At 34.9% G+C, this 16,931-nt stretch overlaps 1 long non-coding RNA gene across 1 annotated transcript; it reads right to left on the reverse strand.

The window, feature by feature from the left end:
• Nucleotides 1-12,453: 12,453 nt before the first annotated feature.
• Nucleotides 12,454-16,931, reverse strand: LOC122272551 (uncharacterized). Its single transcript, XR_006227129.3, has 2 exons — nt 16,752-16,931; nt 12,454-12,803 (listed from the first exon to the last, which is right to left on the reverse strand). It is a non-coding gene; the product is annotated as an uncharacterized LOC122272551 (long non-coding RNA).

Raw genomic sequence — 16,931 nt, forward strand, 5'->3', positions numbered from 1 at the left:
ACCACCTCTACCACGGGTGTTACAGAATTGTAACGTACAAGCCGATCATCAACTCCGGGCTCCACAAACCCCTTCACTTACAGTTATAGGCTGAGCTTCAACCGCAGTCGGTACGAGGCTTCACAGGCTGTAGCTTCCAGGGGTGCAGCTTGGCATTTACGTTGCAATGCGGTAGCATCCGTGGGGGTGGGGTGTATGCTAAGCTAAACGTTACGTAGTCTCGCATCGATTGCGGATGAAGCCTGGTCTGTAACTGTAAGTTACGGTGACTGTAAAGCCCGGAGAAGAAGCTCGGCTTGTACGTTGCAACGCTGTCACGTCTGTGGGGGAGGGGGTGAATGCTAAGCTAAAACGTTGCGTAGCCTCGCATTGATTGCTTGCTGTTTGCTCAGCCTGTTGAAGTCTTTGCGAGGCTACGTATTGCTTGAGTCGAGCATCCACCACCTCTACCACGGGTGTTACAGAATTGTAACGTACAAGCCGATCATCAACTCCGGGCTCCATAGCCCCCTTCACTTACAGTTACAGGCCGAGCTTCAACTGTAGTCGATACGAGGCTACGCTGGCTGTTGCTTCCGTAGCTGAAGCTTGGCTTTTACGTTGCAATGCTGTAGCATCCGTGGGGGTGGGGTGTATGCTAAGCTAAACGTTATGTAGTCTCGCATCGATTGCGGTTGATGCCTGGTTTGCAACTGTAAGTTACGGTGACTGTAGCGTCCGGAGAAGAAGCTCAGCTTGTACGTTGCAGCGCTGTCGCGTCTGTGGGGGAGGGGGTGAATGCTAAGCTCAAACGTTGCGTAGCCTCGCATTGATTGCTTGCTGTTTGCTCAGCCTGTTGAAGTCTTTGCGAGGCTACGTATTGCTTGAGTCGAGCATCCACCACCTCTACCACGGGTGTTACAGAATTGTAACGTACAAGCCGATCATCAACTCCGGGCTCCATAGCCCCCTTCACTTACAGTTACAGGCCGAGCTTCAACTGTAGTCGATACGAGGCTACGCTGGCTGTTGCTTCCGTAGCTGAAGCTTGGCTTTTACGTTGCAATGCTGTAGCATCCGTGGGGGTGGGGTGTATGCTAAGCTAAACGTTATGTAGTCTCGCATCGATTGCGGTTGATGCCTGGTTTGCAACTGTAAGTTACGGTGACTGTAGCGTCCGGAGAAGAAGCTCAGCTTGTACGTTGCAGCGCTGTCGCGTCTGTGGGGGAGGGGGTGAATGCTAAGCTCAAACGTTGCGTAGCCTCGCATTGATTGCTTGCTGTTTGCTCAGCCTGTTGAAGTCTTTGCGAGGCTACGTAATACTTGAGTCGAGCATCCACCACCTCTACCACGGGTGTTACAGAATTGTAACGTACAAGCCGATCACGCTGGTATCCACAGCGAAGTCTGTTGAGCAAATGCTTCCTGAAGAGTTTAAAGTTTCACAAGTGCCCAGTACCCAAGTGAATTATGAAACCCAAGTGTTGGATATAACTCAAGGGAATGGCGAACCTTCATGTGACGAACCTCAAGGGGATGAGGAACTTCAAGTGTTGAATGAAGTCCAAGTGCCTTGTGATGAAACAGAAGTGTTGGATATGCCTCAAGTGTTGGTTGAATCAGAAGTGTTGAATATGCCTCAAGTGTTGGTTGAATCAATAGTCTTTGATATGCCTCAAGTGTTGGTTGAATCTCAAGAGCCCCTAGGCGTGTGTTTTAACGTGGATTTTTCACTCATTGCACCAAAGGAGGATCAAGAATGGGATACATCTGATACTTTTTAAGCAATTTTTCGGAATCTTTGAAGGCATTGGATTTACGAGTAGTTGTGAAACACTGTAGGAAAAGACAGTATCCATTTAATCCAGAAACACCATTGGATTTATCAGCAAAAAACAAACAAACAATCAAAGGAAACGCATATGTAATGTAAATATTGTATAGTATTGATGGTATTATATTGTATTGTAAATTTGAATGTATTGTGTTATAATATAAGTAAATAAAATCCTCTGGGGTATATTTTTTTCACAACTGTTGTTATTCTTTAAGATTTCATTTCTTGTGACATGGCCAAACAGAATGTCATAACACTTTGTGGACAATCAGAATGCCGCACGCCTTAACACTTCCTCCTTTTTCGCGTACAAAAGGGGATTCAGAGCCAATCCATTTCATATTCCCCTTGAGGAGTTTTTTATTAAAATCTACTGAGATTTTTTTTCCTTTCAAGATCGCAGAAATACAAAAGCGATAGCTGTGTGAAACGTAAGGTTTATTTTATAACCGTCGTTGAACAGCAGACCCAATTTTATTGGTTTATGATCATATATGGCAACGTTACTTTTAAAAAGTAACGAGTAAAAGTACAAGTATTTTTAAAAAAAGTAATGAGTAAAAAGTTCTTATTTTAAAAAGTAACGAGTAAAGAGTACAAGCAAAAGTACAAGTACTAAACAAAAAAAGTAACGATTTAAAAGTGCATTTCTAGGAAATCGAAGATTCAAAGTAACCTATAATTTTATTGAATATTATTCTTATGCTCTTTAATGTTTTTGCAAAATTGTTGTTATTTATTTAAATATTTTTAATTTTGAAAGTTGTGGACATTAATTTATTTTGAAATTCGGACGAATATTATAATATAATTTTATAATATAATCGTATAGTATAATTTTAAAATCAAATATAATTCTAATATCAAATTTTTTTGGATTTGCACGAAAAAGAAATTTTAACTATTGATTTTAATTTTTAGTTTATTATTTTTATTTATTCAAATTACCATTGATTTAAAATTGTTTTGCTCTATAGAAACGCGTTTTAAAAGCACAAACATAAACAAAGCAAACACGGGGTTTCATATAGCTTTGTGATCTTTGAGCTAGTAAAAAATAATTGCATGTGCAGTATAAGTTGAAACAGAACAGTCTACAATTTTATTTGTAACAATGGCTAATGCTGAAGTCATGCGAGAAAATCCTTTTCCGAAAATTTCTGCCTAACGGAATAATTAAAATTTGTAAATGAATTTTAGTATCAGCGGCTAAATTAATACCTTTGAGTTTTCAAGAGTTAAAATAGTAATTATAATAGTTTTCAATAGCACAAATAGTTCTGAAGTTCTTAGAGATTTGACTGGGCTTTGTGTGACAAGGTCGGGCATAAACATAATTTTAGTAAAAAATGTACTAGGTAAAAATGTATTTAGTAAAAAATGTATTAAGACAAAAATGTTTTATTAGTGAGTTCAAAAAGAAAATTGAAAAACGTAATAACAAAATCCAGCATTTTTTATCTAAAATGTATTAAATAAATGCATAAAACTCGAAAATGACTGAAAATGACTTGCTAATTAATATTTTTATTCATTTTGCAAAATAATTACAATTCGAAAGTGGTGTCACTGATTCTGCTACGATAATTTCTCAGAACGTGCTTAGCCACGCTGAATAAGCGCTCCACGGGAGCACTGGAAGGTACTGTAGTATTATATTTCACATATAATTTTTTTGCGATCGGATATCGATTCAAAATTGATATGCTTTCTGTTTCGACATTTGAGCTCATGTATGCCATAAATTCTTCTGTCGCTGGTGATTGTCATGATGTTTTCAGCTTTAGAAAATTTAAATTCCCTGGTTTTTTTTTTCCTGTTACGTTATTAGTTATAGCAGGGTGTTCAGCTTGGACAATTCTTTCCAATTTTTTGTAGCCTCCTCCCTAGCTTATTCTTCCGACCAATTAAATTTGATGCAAGGTACCAGACCTGCAGCAAACAATAAATCGTCCTGCGATTTCACATCGCGAAACCTTTCGCAGTTCAAAAGAGCCGTGTTTTCCCTTTCAGGAGTGACAATTTTCAAAGGTCAAGGTATTTAAACACGAAGTTAGCAGTGAATACATATTTATTGCACATTAATTTTATAAATTAAAAAAAAACATAAGCATTTATTTTTAATTTAATCTTTTTTTTTTAGAAAGCTTACCGAGTTTTAGAAAAAAGTAACGATTTCATTGGACATTTCCGTTACATATACTTGTACTTTTTCCCTAAAAAAGTAACGAAAGTACAAGTAAAAGTACTAAATTTAAAAAGTAACGAAGTACAAGTAAAAGTACGTACTTTTTACTTGTTCCGGCGGTACAAGTAACGAAAGTAAAAGTACTGCCATATATGATCATCAATTAAAAAAATACATATATCAATAAAAAATCAGTTTATTTTTTAAAAATCAATTTAAATTTAGTTGTTACTATTAGAGTTCACCGTTGAACTGATAAAAACTGATGAAAAATATATCATCAGTTAAAAAAATACATATATCAATAAAAAATCAGTTTATTTTTTAAAAATCAATTCAAATTTGCTTAATAATATTAGAGTTCACCGTTGAACTGATGAAAAACTGATCTGTTGCTCGCTAAAGTAATGAAATTTTTGAACTTAATAACTATGGATGTATGGATATAACAGAAATCGATAACAAATCAATTGCTCAACAGATTGTTTCATTAATCAAAGCACAAATTTTAAGATTTGTGATAAAAGTAGGGCATAATAATTTTTTTCTTTTTTTTTTCTTTCTTCTTTAAACGCAACTACACTGGTTATCATAAATTAAGGAAAATTCACAAAAATCGCGATAACTCAAGAAATTACACATGGAATTTTATGAAACTTACCCACAATATACAACACATAGTAAGGTATTAAACAACATAAAAAGAAATTATCAGACATTAATAGTAGTATAGAAATTAGCACATGTATAAAATAAACAAATTGGAAGTATCGGTTTGCAATAGAAAAAGTACCTTTAATATGGAATATGATTGCCTCTAGAAGCAATACAGCACAAACAGCGATGTGTGATGCTTTCAATTATGCGGTCTATCAGTTCAATAGGAAGTGAGAGCCATTGCTCTTGTAAAGCAGTTGCAAGCGTGGCAAGGGTCTGAGGGGGCGGATTGATGGCAGATACACGCCTCCCTAGAGCATCCCAAACGTGCTCGATAGGATTCAAGTCCGGGGATCGAGCTGGCCACTCCATGCGAGTAATTGTTTCCTGTTGAAGATAATCATCAACAATGCGAGCTCTGTGTGGTCTTGCATTATCGTCCTGTAACAGGAAGCAATCACCAATTGCCCCGGCATATGGGCGCACATAAGCATCAAGGATGTTGTCTCGATAAACCTGAGCATTCACGGTTCCCCTTGGAAAGACATGGAGGTATGTGCGCCCTCCTAAGGATATGCCTCCCCAAACACAGACACTGCCTCTTCCGTATGCATCTCTTTCACGGATGTTTGATGGATGATAACGGGTCCCAGGTTCTCTCCATATCAAATAACGTCTACTGTCACTTTCTAGACTAAACCTGGACTCATCCGTAAAGAGAACAGGCCTCCATTGATCTGACGTCCAGTGGACATGTTGTCGGGCCCACTGCAAACGGTCTCTCCTATGGCGTGATGTGAGCGGCACGCAAATGGCTGGTCGTCTCGCATACAGACCACCTTCGTGGAGCCTTCTGCGCACAGTTGACGTTGACACCAACCTTCCGGTGGCTGCAGCAAGAGAGGATCTAAGATGTGTCGGAGTAGCGGTTCTATTCCTGCGTGCACTTAATGTCAAATATCGGTCATCGGCACTGGTCGTAACAGTTGGCCGTCCTTGACTGAACCTCCTAGATGCCGAATCTGTGGTTTGAAATTGCCTCCAAAGTCTATGAACCACAGATGGACTCACATTTAGCCATCTGGCCACTTCTGATTGACTCTGCCCTGCCTCTAGTCTCCCGATGGCTCTCCATCGTAGTTCTTCAGGCAAATGATGCCTAGAGGTCATTATTACGAATTGGCTATCTCAGATTTTCAATGTCGCAATCACAGTAAAATTTGTGTGCTTTCTCTCAAACTTGGACTTTTATGCTCCAGGCAGATGACGTAAGCCGAGTGCAGCGCCACTAATTTGCATATTGCAATTTTACTCAGCTACTCTTAGTGGACAACATATGCAAATTTTGCACGGTTTGGCTTACTTTTGAAAGAGTTATCGCTATTTTTGTGATTTTTCCTTAATTTATGATAACCAGTGTAGTATTTGCTACTGGACGCTTTAAGTCTGTAAATTAAATAACAGAAAATGAAATCAGATGAAGTGCAAAAAATATCAACAATATTTTTCTTTAACATGTTCTTTACCAGCACTTCATACTATAACAAACCATTTTTGCACTTTATCTGATTTTTTTAAAATTTAAATTACAGAGATAGAGCCTACTTTAAGGTTCACCATTTGCAGTTGTTACTCTAATATTGTTCAATAGCGAAATTTTTGTTTGTTTGAATGATTTTTGATTTGATGGTTGCGTAGTATACAATATGGAGCAACAAAAATATTTTTTCTTTTTTAAAGTGTTGGACTTTCGGTAATTTTTGCCTCCATTTTATTTTGTATTCATAAAATATTATAAGAAAACTAAACTATTCAATTAAACAACTTAACTTAAACTACTTAATTACCTTCAATAAAAATCCACTTTTTGTGTTTAAAATATATTTAATTTTAAAAATCTGACTTGAAGTAAGAATTTTGCCAAGCCAAGAAAGATTTAGAAAGAAACTTTAATATTTTTTAATTTTATAACCGTCGTTGAACAACCGATCCAATTTTCGGGTTTACCCCTACTAATGTTCACCTCAGTAGCCTTGTAATTTCGAACTCCAGAAGATAAGGGAACTCCTAGAACCAGAATTGGGGGAAATTTGCCTTCGTGGAGTAGTTTTAGTTGGAACTAAACCGAATTTGCGTTACATGGTGAGAAAAACCACGAAAACCTTCCTCGGTTAACCTGACGGCAAGGGGAGTCTAACCCATAATCCGACTACTACTGAGAATATTTTATGTCAGCACTATGATCGATGCAAGCCAGATGCGGAGTTCGTATCGACTTGCAACCCCTGGAATTCGAACCCGGTTCACCTTATTAGAAAGCGAACGCTATATCCCCTGAGCCATCACGGTTTAACTTGAAACTTTAATAAACGTTTCGTATTGATGACGTTCGAAAACAGATTGAAATGAGTGAAAAGAACTGAGATACAATTTGTCGTATGGAAAACCCGTTTAAAACTATCGATAGATCTTAAAGAAGATTGGGATCTGGAACACTCATTTTTTCAGCAACTGGTGAGCGTAGAATATCATGCTTAGCATAAAAAAAAAAAAATGATCATTGGAGTTCTGAAAAATTAGCAAAAGTTCCTTCCCTCTATGGAAACACTTTACCCTGACATCTTTCTGTTACATTAAAACAATTCTATTTCTCACTCTTCAAACCACACCACAAAATGGCTGAATGATAGTGAAATAAATATTTCAAAGTTGCCTGCATCATCCCCTGGTTTCAGCCTCACAAAGGGTTTGTGAGGAATAATAAAAAATAAAATGTAAAAAAAAAATAAAAAAAAAACTGAAAAGAAAATAGTTAAAGAATTAAAGGAAGATTTGGTAAAAATATGGGACGAAACTATCGACGCTCTTAACGCTCTCGTTGAATCTGTGCGAATACGACCTCAAATGATTATTAGAAGAAAGTATTTACAACTGATTTATCCGTATAATGTTGTGTAAAGATCAGAAATCTTGAAATGACTTTTAATTTAAGATTTCTATTTTTTTTTATTTTTAAATAAAGTATTTTTTTAAAACTTCAAATTCATTGTCTGTACTGTAGTTTACGCAGACCTATAGGGGAACTTCACGTTTCAGAACCCAATTTTGTGATTCGAAGATGTTACCTCAAATATGCAAATTTATTAGAGCAGTCGATAATTAACTTACGAAATCGGACACAAAAACTTACTCTTTCTGAATAAACATATCTTTTTTCGACGGATTCGGAATTTTGATTTCGCAAAATATAGGGCAGCAATCTGTGAAACAGGGTCCCACTATTTTGATTACAAAAGTTGTCCAATGTTTGTACCCCAAAATGTTAATTTTATTTTTTCGTCATATATCGCCATAACTCAAGGACTTTTTTAAGTGAATCGAAAAATTTTTGCATACGATTATAAAATTTGTTTTCCCTCATATAATTTCAGGCAACAAATAACTTTTAGTTAACATTTGTTATTTTTGATTATTTTATTTAATAAATAGTAAAAAAAATTGTCAGTAAGAAATAAGTTAAATAGCAAAACAAAGTTGAATAGTAAGGTATACAATATTTTACACCATTTCAATGATTGTAGGATTATATGGCAAGATGCAAAATGTTATGAAATCGGTCGTATAGTTTCTGAAAAATGAAATTTTGAAAATAAGATTTTTTTCTTCAAAAATTCGATTTTTCAGGAGCTATTCCGCAGATTTTGTTCAAATTTTGTATTAAGCTATGTAAAATTAAATTTTCAAATTATTTAAAAAATTGTATACCTTACAATTCAAATTTTTTTTCACAATAATTAAATAAAATACAATAAAAAATACTAAATATTTACTCAAAGTAATTTTTTGAACTCGAAGCAATTTTTTGGAATTAGTTTTGGGTAAATGAATTTGGTTGCCGTTGACCATGAAGTTGTGGTGCCTTAACCCCCCATGACGCCCTGGGGGTGGCTCTATCTTACTTTACTTTTTTATAATTGCCTGCAAAAAAAATTTCAAATCGCAAAAAAAGTTTTCGATATATGTCACTAAATCAAAAAATAAAATACTTTGTAAATCTTTCGTCACCAAGCTATTGTGATTTCACAGACTGCAGCTACCCCCTTAAATTTTAGAAGGAAGCCGCACTCCGTGGAAATCTGAACTCCTTAGAAAAAGCATGTTTATTCAGAAAAAGTACGCTTTTGTTCATAACTTAATCTTGTTTTACATTTTGTGCCAATTCAAAATTGTTTCGACTGCTATTAAATAAAATAATGAAAAATAATAAATGTTCCCTAAAAGTTATTATTTTTTTTCATCGAATTATCTTTTGAAAAAAGATAGTGTGATATAATTATGTGAAAATCTTTTTCAATTCGATTAAAAAATTCTCGAGCTATAGCGAAATACGCAAAAAGTAAAATTAACATTAAGGGGTCCAAACTTTGATTAGCATATTTGAAGTCACCCTCTCGAACAATTAGATTGAGTCCTATAACGTGAAGATCTAACAATAAGATAAAAAGTTATTCAGAATGGTCCGTGGTCCTCTTTTTCAAGGATTTTTTCCAGGCAGTGGTGATAGAAATGAGAGATTTTGGCACGGCTTTTTTAATATTAGAAAAATAAAGTATCTGAATCCTGACTTGCCGTGGTTTTAAAATATGCAAAGTGTTCTTTTGAAGGCACTTTTTTGAAGGGAGGCCCGCTCTTCCTGCTCTTTGATGCGCCCTATTTGCCCTTTTAGTAAAAATAAGTCGCCATCTCATTAAAACACAAACTTTTTATTCATACTCCATTAAAAAAATAATTCATCGTTTAAACACAGTTAATTATACACAGGAAAAATTTTCTGTGTTTGTAGGTTTAATTCTGATTACTATTAAAAATATTTATTTTGTCAGAATTATTTTAAACTGGTTAAATTTGTATAAGTTTCGTGTTTTTTTTCGGAGGTATATTAATGAATTTAAGTAATTTTAAAATTATTTTTAAATACTTTTTCTTTTTTTTAAAAAAAGGCATCTTTAATGTTTATTTTCTCATAATTTTCAGCTTAAATTATAGAAGAAAGCTATCAAGTTATTTATTAATAAGAATTTTTTTTTAGTTTGCTTTTTTTGGAAGAAAAAAATTTTTTGTGCACAGTGATTGTCTTTTAGCATGCTTCATGTATTTTTATAGACTACAAATTTTTCTCTCCTTTAAATAATGAGAGAAGATTAATTTTTGAACTATACATATAAAACAATATAAGAGGGTAATTTAGAAATTGCTATGGATCAAATTCAGTTATAGCATAACATTACATATTTTGATAAATTTTTACGATGTTAAGTGAGTGCCCTTTTCTGTGAGGAAGCGACTTGCTCTTTTTTTATTTATACGTGGAATTTTGCAACATGGTCTAAATACATAACAGAATCCGCCATCTCGCGTGAAAATTTTAAATCATTATCAATGTTCTAGTTATTAACTCCATTGTTAAATACTGAAAATTATTCTTAAAGACATTTATAAAATTTTCTCTATGTATTCCTTAAAGAATTTTAATATATATATTTTTGTGATACCACAATGGGCTTTAAATATTCCCCAGCTTTTAAAATTTCTTACATTTTTTTAATCATTCTTAATCGAATCTCGATTAAATTAAACCAATTATTAAATTTTTATTACATTTTATAAAAAGGCATATATGAATATTTAATACTTTTCTTAACAGTCAATGTAATGCATAACTTTTTATTTCAATACAAATGTAAAACTCCTTAGGGGCCGTTCAAAAAGTACGTACACAAAAATGGAGAAATTTTAAACCCCTCCCCCCACTTCGTACATTACCGTACATAAGGTCTTACTCCCCCCCCTTAGAGTACGTACATTTTATTAGTCTACCCCCCTTTTTCATAAAAATTAAAATAATTATGTTTTAAATAAAATTAAATATTTACTTAGGGAGGGTGTAGGATGAAGTCAAATTTAAATTTGGTGTATGTTTATAAAGTACGTACTTTGTATAATACCTCCCCCCCTCCCCATCGTACAAAACCGTACATAATAGCAAATCCCCTCCCCCCCCCTTCGGGATGTACGTACTTTTTGAACGGCCCCTTAATTCACTGTCGCGACTAAATCGAAAACAAAATCTATTTATAACTCTTTATTTCTTACCACAAGAATGTTTCACTTACATAGTTATACCATTTCTCACAGTCTTTTTGGCGATTAGCCTTCGCCAAATTATCTTCAAATTTAATATTGATTATGGTGGGTCGGGTTTATTTTTGGCTATTTTATCTTTCGATAAATCGCAAACCTCTTCCCATGCTCCTAACTGTCCGTTGAGGACAATTTCCTTACTGATAATTTTCAATTCTTGTTGATCGGCCAACAGTTGAATCTTCACCGAAATTCTGGATGGTAAAAGAATGATTCTCTTGATTCCTTTAAGGGTCTTTATTTTATAATTTTGGAATGTAGCCATGTTAATTATAATAAGATTTACATATTAAATCCTTTTTTCCTAAATGATTTCATTTATTTTTCTGCTATAAATATCTCATTTTCGTAACAAAATTCAGATGTATTTCACACGGCCAAGATTTCTACTTAAATTCTACAAGGAAACTGCATCCACTATACAGTAAAAGAATTTGGACTATACTACGGAAATTCTAGAAAATAAAAAATAAATAAAACGCGTTCCCCTGTTAAAGATATTTTTACACTACGACTATGATTGAAGTTGATCTAGTAAAAAAGTGTGGTGACATGAAAATCCGAGAGCAGCAACCATTTTCCCAACGGATACAGATAACGTAAGAAAAGTATTTTATTTGTAAAGAAAAAAGTATTCACATTTATTATATTAAAAGTATTTACTAAATTTAACTTAAGTTATTTCTAAAATTTTCAGGATTTTCACAGAAATAATGTAATTTTTGTTTTTTGGTTTCACGTTATTTTTACCTTTTAAATAAAACAAGTTTTACAATAAAGACAAAATACATCAAAGAGGCATTGTCAATTTCAAATTCGCTGACGTATATCAATTTCATGTATTGTATGTCTCGAAAAAGACCGATGATTTGGATAAAAATGAAATGGATTTGGATGATAAATGAAATGAAAAAGGAAGATTGTAACGCACAGTCTGCTGCGTTTTGCTTAGGAAACCAAAGTTACTTTAACTTTTACTTTATTATAACTAACTCTTATTATAATTGCTTTTTTTAATATCATTTCGATGCAATGTAATTATTTTAATGTCTTCACATTAAAATTCAGAATTAATGCAAAGTTTTGCTTTTTGCAGCCTTTCGTAATATTTTCATTAAAAGGAACTGCATTAGTAATATATTTCTCAAGGCACTATTTCTATAAGGGCTTTCGCTTGAAACAAACATTTTTTATTCGTACTAAGTTTCAAAATTAGTTAAAAAGTTCGCGAATCGATGGCAATGCTGACTGAAAAACTATACAATGTTTGCAAAATAATTAGTTACTGCAACGAGATTTTGTATGAAAAAAAATTTACAGGTGTTTGTGTAAATATTTCTATTGGAATGACTTGACGTAGCGTCGAAACACGTTTAACAGTTTTTCTACTTAACGAGATTGGTTGACGAACTTAGTAATTAACTTTGGAATTCGGTGAAAAGTCAACATCTTGTTTCCTAAACACAAAGTAGTATACCTGACGTGTTAATTTCCCTCAGTTTTTCATTCATTGAGATTTGAAATTGTTGGTCATGTAAGGAATGTTGCTTATTAGGTGGATGCTTAATATTCTAAATAAAAGCAGGAAACATAAACAAAAGCTCTTTAAATAGAAAATTTACAAAAACATTAACATTTCTCATAAAATCTGTCCATAATTATCCATCAACCGGGAGTTTTATTAGTTTATCCAGTGGTCAAGTTGTTGTTTACATCCACTGCGGCAGTAAGAGGTCCACGAGAAGATAAAACGCAACCAATGAGTCCACCGAAAACACTGAGGGCAGCAAGCGAACTGAGACCATCCCTCATACCACCTTCAGGAATAATAGGCAACGCAGTAACTATGACAACTCCAACTGCAACACAGGTAGCGCAAACACCCAATCGGAAGCTTCCACTGTTTTCCATGATTTGGCTGCAGACAATGTCGCAAATGTGCTAAAGAGAGTAAAAAATATCGGGTAAGGTTATCTTTAAACAGGAAAAGGATTTTATTTCCTGCACGTTAAAGCACTAAAAGTCATCTGCCCAAATTTTCTCTTATTTATTCAGTCACTAATCATTGTTTTTAAATTATTTTTTATTCATTGAATTGAGTTCGATTGAAATTTGTGAATTTTGAGGTTGCAAGTATTTCAAAAAACTTGAACTTTGATGAATTTAAAAAAAATTTCAATTAAGCACAATTCAGTGAATAAATGGAAACAAAAAAATATTGAAAAAATATTCACGGGAAACTGGAAATTCCGGGAATATATTTCTCCAATGGAGAACATGAAGGAAGTAAAATCCTATCGAAGTAAAACCGGTTGCAGGAATTAGTGTGAAAAGGCAACAAGTTGCAGGAATTGGCGTGAAAAGGCAACGGGTTGCAGGAATTGGCGTGAAAAGGCAACGGGTTGCAGGAATTGGCGTGAAAAGGCAACGGGTTGCAGGAATTGGCGTGAAAAGGCAACGGGTTGCAGGAATTGGCGTGAAAAGGCAACGGGTTGCAGGAATTGGCGTGAAAAGGCAACGGGTTGCAGGAATTGGCGTGAAAAGGCAACGGGTTGCAGGAATTGGCGTGAAAAGGCTACGGGTTGCAGGAATTGGCGTGAAAAGGCTACGGGTTGCAGGAATTGGCGTGAAAAGGCTACGGGTTGCAGGAATTGGCGTGAAAAGGCAACAGGTTGCAGGAATTGGCGTGAAAAGGCAACAGGTTGCAGGAATTGGCGTGAAAAGGCAACAGGTTGCAGGAATTGGCGTGAAAAGGCAACAGGTTGCAGGAATTGGCGTGAAAAGGCAACAGGTTGCAGGAATTGGCGTGAAAAGGCAACAGGTTGCAGGAATTGGCGTGAAAAGGCAACGGGTTGCAGGAATTGGCGTGAAAAGGCAACAGGTTGCAGGAATTGGCGTGAAAAGGCAACAGGTTGCAGGAATTGGCGTGAAAAGGCAACAGGTTGCAGGAATTGGCGTGAAAAGGCAACAGGTTGCAGGAATTGGCGTGAAAAGGCAACAGGTTGCAGGAATTGGCGTGAAAAGGCAACAGGTTGCAGGAATTGGCGTGAAAAGGCAACAGGTTGCAGGAATTGGCGTGAAAAGGCAACAGGTTGCAGGAATTGGCGTGAAAAGGCAACAGGTTGCAGGAATTGGCGTGAAAAGGCAACAGGTTGCAGGAATTGGCGTGAAAAGGCAACAGGTTGCAGGAATTGGCGTGAAAAGGCAACGGGTTGCAGGAATTGGCGTGAAAAGGCAACGGGTTGCAGGAATTGGCGTGAAAAGGCAACGGGTTGCAGGAATTGGCGTGAAAAGGCAACAGGTTGCAGGAATTGGCGTGAAAAGGCAACAGGTTGCAGGAATTGGCGTGAAAAGGCAACAGGTTGCAGGAATTGGCGTGAAAAGGCAACAGGTTGCAGGAATTGGCGTGAAAAGGCAACAGGTTGCAGGAATTGGCGTGAAAAGGCAACAGGTTGCAGGAATTGGCGTGAAAAGGCAACAGGTTGCAGGAATTGGCGTGAAAAGGCAACAGGTTGCAGGAATTGGCGTGAAAAGGCAACAGGTTGCAGGAATTGGCGTGAAAAGGCAACAGGTTGCAGGAATTGGCGTGAAAAGGCAACAGGTTGCAGGAATTGGCGTGAAAAGGCAACAGGTTGCAGGAATTGGCGTGAAAAGGCAACAGGTTGCAGGAATTGGCGTGAAAAGGCAACAGGTTACGGGAATCAAAGTGGAAATTTACTTGGTTACAAAAACAATCCTACATATAGCACCTTTTTGAAAATTCCTGTTTTTCAAAATCTGTGGTTTAATTAATTCAGTAAATGTTAAAAAATCTACATGTAAGTCAGGAACATCTAGAAAAACTATCTAGGAATATGATCGCAAACGTGGTGTATATGCTCTCATGATCGCAACACCAGACAAGATCACAGAAAAGATAATTTATGGACAAAGACGTTACAACGAGTTTACAAATTATAAAAAAAAAAGTCTTCAAATCATAAAAAAAAGTTTAAAGCCTGGTTAAGTTGCGATCTGTAGCATTAATATCCAACTCTATCGCTAAGGCAACACATTGATTTGCTGGGCACATTTGCAAGAATGTAATGCGTCGAGTTTGCCACCCTTTATTAACTATATGGTTCTTTCTTGTTCCGTTTCTGACATACATGTAGAATTTTGAGCAACAGTTTTAAATCACTATAAAAAGCATTAATTTCTATAAAAGAATTTCCCCCTATTACCTTATAGTTTCTGTCACTTTAACAAGGTCTGGAGTTGATATTTTCCCAGCTTCCAAAAATATTACTTAAAGCTTCTGAAGTTCTGTTTTTTTCCCCAGCGTTTTTGTGATAAATAGAAGAGTTAAGAAATAACTAATTGTTTCATTGCCAGACTGCGAATTTCAAGGAACAAGGTGTTTCATTGCCAGACTACGAATTTCAAGGAACAAGGTTCGAGTAAGAAGAATGGCGAATCAGAAATCGCAAGTTCGGAAAACCATTGGAAGAGGGAGAAAGATTAAATTCAGAAGTAGAAATTTAAGGTTTTAAGCTAAGCTCTGTAAAAAGGGTGTTTTTTTTTCTTGCTTTTCTGAACTTTATTTCTTTATTTAGAAGTTTATTTCGAACATTTAAAATAATTCAAAGACAAATTTACATATTAATTATAGGTGTAAGTTTTCTTTCAACTTTTCTTATGCAAGTGTTTTTGATTGGACATTATATGCTTGTATCATATTTAGACAGATCCAGATTAGATACATATTAATTTTCAGGATTTGCGGTAATCGTAGTCGAATGTTTGTTTTCATCAAAATATACATTAAATATATTTTGCATATTGAAAAGCCCGAAGAAGACAAGACTAAAAGTGCAGCAAACAAACTCAGAATTGGCACTTTCTGCCCATTTAAAAAACGCAGGAAGACAAAATACGTATGAGACTACTGCAACAGGGCTATTTGTGGAGAGCACACTTTACATCTGACAAAGAGTGCAAACGATAATTTTAACCTTATTTCTATTTTTTAATTGAAAGATTATAATTATTTTTGCATGCTACGCTAGTTTGTTTGAAATAAAGAAAATATACTTGTTTCTAAATCGTAGTCTATTAGTCTAGTGATTATTTTACAGATTAATATTGAAAAGTATCTAGTGTTACAGTGATAACGGACAGCGAAGGACAACAAGTAAAAGCGAAAAAAGTTGAAATTATTTTCTCAACATGTCGGTATATGCCATTCAGTTTTGTGCACGATTTCGTAGTGTTGATTAGTACTAATTTATTGATTTAGTTCTTTTTTTACCTTGTACGTAAATTCAGTTAGTAATATAAATACAGATAACATGCATGCAGTTACTAATTTAAGAAGTAAAAAATTATGCAACGAAGATTATTATGGAACAATAAGAGAAGATTCAGTAAATTTAGTTCATGTATTTAATGAATTCATAAAATATTGGATTTGAGATATAACTTCACAATACGATGCAATTTTTATCCACTATTGTTTCTTAAACTACAGTTACATAACCTCCAACGTTTGATGTTTAGGAGGTATATTTTTCAAACGATAGTTAATTGAAGCCGAAATTTTTAAATTAGTTTTTTTAAGTAGAATTTTTCAACGTTCAATAGCTCATATAAACATCAGCATATGTGACAATCGGAATTTTTATGTATCCGTATAAATTATTTATGTGTATTGGTGAATAAAATTCTTTCAAATCTAATTTCTCAAAATATTAGTATATTACGTCAGCTACTATTGGGAAAAACATTTTCTGAAGCTACCGAAATTCCAGAGTAGTTAGAGGATACATCGTTTATGAAACATTCATTAGTAGTAAAAAATTTCTTAGAAATTCGCTGAGTTAGAAAAGATTGAATGTAATAACTTCTTACCTGTTTTCAAAACTCAGTAGACAGGGCTGCTAGGTTTTCAGGTGAACGAGGAGAACTTAAAATCTAAGAAACACCAAATTCCTTAACTTCGAATATTCTTTTCTTGGGTTCTTGGATTGGGTGAAGGACAGGATCTTTGCTTACAGTCACTCGAAAAAATATTTTTTCGAGTGACTGTAT

Source organism: Parasteatoda tepidariorum, chromosome 2 (genome assembly GCF_982258835.1).
Source record: "Parasteatoda tepidariorum strain Cologne lab strain chromosome 2, Ptep-v5.0, whole genome shotgun sequence".
In the NCBI taxonomy this organism is placed as follows: domain Eukaryota; kingdom Metazoa; phylum Arthropoda; class Arachnida; order Araneae; family Theridiidae; genus Parasteatoda; species Parasteatoda tepidariorum.